Genomic DNA, 6441 nt, shown 5'->3' on the forward strand with positions numbered 1-6441 from the left:
AGATCTACATCTACATCTCGAGAACCCGAGCCCTTGTTGTTTGTTTGCCGCAAACCTCGCGGGCACAAATTTCTTATCATTCCATGTCCCATGTCCCATGCTGCTCGGCTACACAGCAGAGCGCAAAGAAAACATTCGGTGTGTTCCTCCTTATCATCATCATTATCATTTTTGCCTTCATCATCCTTGATGACAGTTTTTTTTAAATAAAAAAAAACATCATTAAGGTTATCATTGAAAATGTCTGCCGCCAATGACGATATCAAACACACACAATCCAACTCCCAACAACCCATTACATTGGCTCTGCGAGACTCTGTGAGCCATTATTTTTGAATGAAATAAATCAAATCTTGGAGCCAACGCTCGAGGATTCCCAATATCCGCCCTTTTTCGGTTTCGGGGTTAATGGGGTTTTCTGTTGTTTTTGCTTCGCTAGACTCGACTTTCTCCACGAAAATGATAAAACTTTCACTCGCTGGAAAATTCCAAGTGAGAGAAAAGAGCAAAAACATTCTCTGTTTATTGCTCTCCAGTGAAAGTTACTCAGGAAAATCAAGAGTGTCATCGAGTGATGATTTTGAGAAGTAACTCAAAATGAGCATTCGTCTTTTTTTATAAAAAATAAAAAATCTCAGTGGAGCTCACTCGAAAGACAGGCGTTTTCCTTTCTCTGACAACTCAGCTTTGTAGAAATTTTTGAAAGTTTACTCTCTCTCTCAGAGTGCAATTTGACCGAAATTTCGAGAGAAATTTAGGTGTGTTTGATCCAAACAGATCACATTTCTTCCTACCAGAAAAAAAATCCCCTATCTCAGAGGACAATGCTACAAAAAATCTCTTTGTTTTGATTCCAGCAATAAAAGGGCGTCGGCGCACTGCCATTTACTATGTATTTATCTGCTGAAACCCCTAAATAGTGGGTAAAACCCATACTGCTTCCTGCTGCTGTTAGGTTAGGCAAGGAGTTTGCCAGCCGTAATGCATGGTTTGTTTTGAATTCTACGAGATTGAGTTTTGCTGAGACCACTCGCTTTGTTGTGGCTTTTGTCGCTCTTTTACTTTGAAAAGTTCGGAAGGGCGTTGGAAAATCGTTGTCTGAGAAAAAGTATTGAAATTATTAAAATTCAGCATTTAATTTTGTTTTTAATATTTTGTTTCTGAAATTTGAATCTAAAAACTTGAAAATTTTGACAATTTGATCAATTTGAACAATTAAGGCATTTTCAACAATTTTGACAATTTTTTTTAATTTTTTTTTAAATGTAGACAATTTTGTCAATTTTGTCAATTTTGTCAATTTTGTCAATTTTGTCAATTTTGTCAATTGTAACCATTTGATTGTCAAAATTGTCAAAATGGTTAAAATTGTCAAAATTGTCAAAATTGTCAAAAATGTCAAAATTGTCAAAATTGCCAAAATTGTCAAAATTGTCAAAATTGTCAAAATTGTCAAAATTGTCAAAATTGTCAAAATTGTCAAAATTGTCAAAATTGTCAAAATTGTCAAAATTGTCAAAATTGTCAAAATTGTCAAAATTGTCAAAATTGTCAAAATTGTCAAAATTGTCAAAATTGTCAAAATTGTCAAAATTGTCAAAATTGTCAAAATTGTCAAAATTGTCAAAATTGTCAAAATTGTCAAAATTGTCAAAATTGTCAAAATTGTCAAAATTGTCAAAATTGTCAAAATTGTCAAAATTGTCAAAATTGTCAAAATTGTCAAAATTGTCAAAATTGTCAAAATTGTCAAAATTGTCAAAATTGTCAAAATTGTCAAAATTGTCAAAATTGTCAAAATTGTCAAAATTGTCAAAATTGTCAAAATTGTCAAAATTGTCAAAATTGACAAAATTGTCAAAATTGTCAAAATTGTCAAAATTGTCAAAATTGTCAAAATTGTCAAAATTGTCAAAATTGTCAAAATTGTCAAAATTGTCAAAATTGTCAAAATTGTCAAAATTGTCAAAATTGTCAAAATTGTCAAAATTGTCAAAATTGTCAAAATGGTCAAAATTGTCAAAATTGTCAAAATTGTCAAAATTGTCAAAATTGTCAAAATTGTCAAAATTGTCAAAATTGTCAAAATTGTCAAAATTGTCAAAATTGTCAAAATTGTCAAAATTGTCAAAATTGTCAAAATTGTCAAAATTGTCAAAATTGTCAAAATTTTCAAAATTGTCAAAATTGTCAAAATTTTCAAAATTTTCAAAATTTTCAAAATTGTCAAAATTGTCAAAATTGTCAAAATTGTCAAAATTGTCAAAATTGTCAAAATTGTCAAAATTGTCAAAATTGTCAAAATTGTCAAAATTGTCAAAATTGTCAAAATTGTCAAAATTGTCAAAATTGTCAAAATTGTCAAAATTGTCAAAATTGTCAAAATTGTCAAAATTGTCAAAATTGTCAAAATTGTCAAAATTGTCAAAATTGTCAAAATTGTCAAAATTGTCAAAATTGTCAAAATTGTCAAAATTGTCAAAATTGTCAAAATTGTCAAAATTGTCAAAATTGTCAAAATTGTCAAAATTGTCAAAATTGTCAAAATTGTCAAAATTGTCAAAATTTGTCGAAATTGTCAAAATTTTCAAAATTGTCAAAATTGTCAAAATTGACAAAATTGTCAAAATTGTCAAAATTGTCAAAATTGTCAAAATTGTCAAAATTGTCAAAATTGTCAAAATTGTCAAAATTGTAAAAATTGTAAAAATTGTCAAAATTGTCAAAATTGTCAAAATTGTAAAAATTGTAAAAATTGTAAAAATTGTAAAAATTGTAAAAATTGTAAAAATTGTAAAAATTGTCAAAATTGTCAAAATTGTCAAAATTGTCAAAATTGTCAAAATTGTCAAAATTGTCAAAATTGTCAAAATTGTCAAAATTGTCAAAATTGTCAAAATTGTCAAAATTGTCAAAATTGTCAAAATTGTCAAAATTGTCAAAATTGTCAAAATTGTCAAAATTGTCAAAATTGTCAAAATTGTCAAAATTGTCAAAATTGTCAAAATTGTCAAAATTGTCAAAATTGTCAAAATTGTCAAAATTTTCAAAATTGTCAAAATTGTCAAAATTGTCAAAATTGTCAAAATTGTCAAAATATTCAAAATTGTCAAAATTGTCAAAATTGTCAAAATTGTCAAAATTGTCAAAATTGTCAAAATGGTCATTTTTATTGATTTTTTTTAAATATTGTATTTCCTGTGATGTTTTTTTGAATTTGGCATTTTTGTAATTGTATATTTTCTGTTAGTTTTGTAACTTTGTTGAATTTATCCCGAAAAGTCAGCTCCAGGTGAATCGACGGAACCAATTTGCAACCCCTGAACCTAAAAGAGTCCAGTTGAAAACACCAAAACGTTTTTCCCAGAGCCGAGCCGAACCGAGAGCGCGAAAAGAACAAAACAATTTTTCGAATTATGTTGGCAAATTGAGATCGCTCTTCAGTCGAATAAAGAGCAATAACGGAAAGAAATAAAAAAAATAAACAAGAAAAATAAAAACCACCATTTGAGTGGCGACCGTAACCATTTGGATTGTTGATCAGAGAAATGAGAGATGAGAGTGTGGGAACTCACCGGAATAACGTCAATTTGAGAGCAGTAATTGCACGTGTGCATCCGAAAATCTCACTCGATCATATTTGAGGAAATGAGAAAGTTTGGGTTGGGTTTCTCCCCAGAAAACCGGATGACGTTAGAAAATAATGTTCGCGCCATATTTTGCGAGCGCTACTATCACGTGGTCGTTCAGATGATAAATCGAGATTTTCCTATGTGTGAGTATCCATCCTCCAATAGATTGCACACATGCATGCAGGCATGCATATGTGCTTGTGCATTTCCGGACCAAAGAGGAAAAACGCACTTGTACGCACACACATCCACCGAAAGAACGGAAAAAAGAGGCTGAGTGCGAGAAACGGTTCCGGATGTTTGGAACCAGGAAAGGCAGAGCATGGCGGTTGAGTTGATGATTGTTCGTTGTCCTTTTGCAGACGTCGGCGTCGTCGTCGTCGTCGTCAGTCGAACTATATTATGGGAGCAACTGAAAGAAGACCAAGGACCGATTGTTTGCTTGGTAATTTTCCTTGCGGGAATCTGTTTTCCAACGTTCTCATTTGCTTGCCTTTCGGGTTGTTGGGTGAATGTGTGTGCTGTTTTTTTTTTGTGTACAATTCTTTCTTTCCTTCACTTTTATTCCTCCTGGCAGACACATTGGCTTGCCTACTCACCTGCCGAGAATGGACTTCTAGGAACGCATCCGAAAAAAATACAATGCTTCGGTATAAAGGGAAATTCTCCGGAGGGCGATTATTTTTTCCCCGGAAAAAAAATGTTATCAATGTAATAAAACACAAATCCTTTAGCAGCAAGTGCAACAGTTTGGGAAACTTTGTGTTAGTTTTTCGCAAATGAACATCAATTGTATAGGCACCTCAAACTGATGAATTCAAATTCAAATTTGGAATTGATTCATACATTTTCATATTGCATTTGATTAATACATTTGATTAATCAGAAATCTAAACCGGAATTCTTAATTTCAAAATAAAATCTGACTACATAGCTAGATTTGAAAACAATATGTATCAGTTCTGATGTGTAAAGGTTAAAATATGATTTATAATTTTTGGCTTTGCGTAGAAGAACAAAACCATTACTAAGTAACCACAATGAACTGTCCAGAATGTGCTACGGCTTTTTTCAACAAGTGGTCCTGGTATTTCTTCAGATTTTCCTTCTGAGACATTCATGATCGTCTATCAATAACGAACATTATGAACAATGATGCGAGGATAGGCGTTAGTAAATGATTGTGGGAACGACGTTCAAAATTTATCATCAAGTATGTCGATCACCGTTGATTAGCCACTTGACGAATAGCAACTGTAACCCCCGTTGGGGCATGGTATATTTTTATGTATCTAGTTAGTGTTGATATCCGACAAATTTCAACGGATACGTTCACCACGTGCGTATCACAGCACTCGGAGGTGTAAGTATTCTAGCTTGAAACGATCCTGATTGCTTTTCTTGAGCGATTTTCCGAACATTGCTATAGAGTTTTATTAGATCTTCTGGATGGGCTCCCCACCAGGTGCCGGTAATTGATCGGAGAAAATTAATTCTTTGCTGACATTTTCCTTTCAGATACTCAATGTGATATCGCCAGGTGCGCTTGGAATCAAACCAAACCCCAAGATACTTAAAACACCTCGATCGAGTGATCGTTCTGCCTAGGAGATGAAGCTTAGGTTGAGCAGGTCTATGTTTCTTAGAGAAAACAACCATCTCCGTTTTCTGAGGAGAAAAATCAATCCCAAGCCCCAATTCCCAGGATGACAATCTGTCTAAAGTATCATGCAAAGGCCTGTGCAGATTGGACTCTGTAGATCCTGTTACAGATACTACGCTGTCGTCTGCAAGTTGTCTCAGCGTGCAGCCTTCAGAGATACAACTATCGATGTCACTTACCTAGAAGTTATACAAAAGAGGACTCAAACATGAACCCTGAGACAGGCCCATGTATGAAGTCCTTCTTATTGATCAATAAAGGAGGCAGACCCCAGGTGTGGAATCTGGATAGATTTTTCCTGTTAAGTTGAAGATCCTACTATGGCTATATTCTTCGCTCTCATGAGTTGAAGTACGGTTAGGCATGCGTTGTGCCACTTTCCACAATGTACTTAAGGACGTTTCTCGTGACAACCTCCCACAAAATTACGCCAATACGCCAGTTTTTTTTCCTATCAATTTTTTTTAATGATTTTCAAGGGAAGAATACAGTTGAAAGTTGTCAAGTGTACCGTGCTTTCGGAAGGCTTCAAATGCATTCGATTTCTCGGCATGCAATTGGTAACACTGGTTTTCCCACCATGCATTGGGAGGTTTTTTTGGGGGGGGGGGAGGGTCTAGGGAGAGGCGCCCTTTAAAATGGCTGCGTAAGAACGATTGGATCGTTCTTTTAAAGAACGCCTCTGTTTATCCCAGCGGCTTTTGAATGCCTCGCGATATCATGATGTGAGTCCCGCAATAGAGACATTTCTGATCTATTGCTGAGCACGCTCCAACCTCATGACTCTCCAAGCACTTGGGACAACGCGTCTTGTGACAGCAGTGGGACGTTGTGTGCCCCAATTTAATGCAATTTTTGGATTCCATTGGGCGAGGCACAAAAGGAAGCCTTAAAATTCCATCTATCAAGATGTAGTGAGGCTCCCTCAACAGAGGCGGTACCCTCAAAGGTTACACGAAATGAAGCTGACGGTGAATATTTTTTGACTCAATTTTCGGTGGTACCAATCGAGAGTTGACGGCAGTCCAGGATTTTAACCGAGGTCGAATCGAGACTCTTGAATTTGTCCATCCCTTTAGCCAAAATATATTCAGGCGTCAGGCTCATTTCTGTGATCACGCCCTTAATCTCTACATTTCGAGACGG

The sequence above is a fragment of the Uranotaenia lowii genome, chromosome 1 (genome assembly GCF_029784155.1).
Source record: "Uranotaenia lowii strain MFRU-FL chromosome 1, ASM2978415v1, whole genome shotgun sequence".
Taxonomy (NCBI): Eukaryota; Metazoa; Arthropoda; class Insecta; order Diptera; family Culicidae; genus Uranotaenia; species Uranotaenia lowii.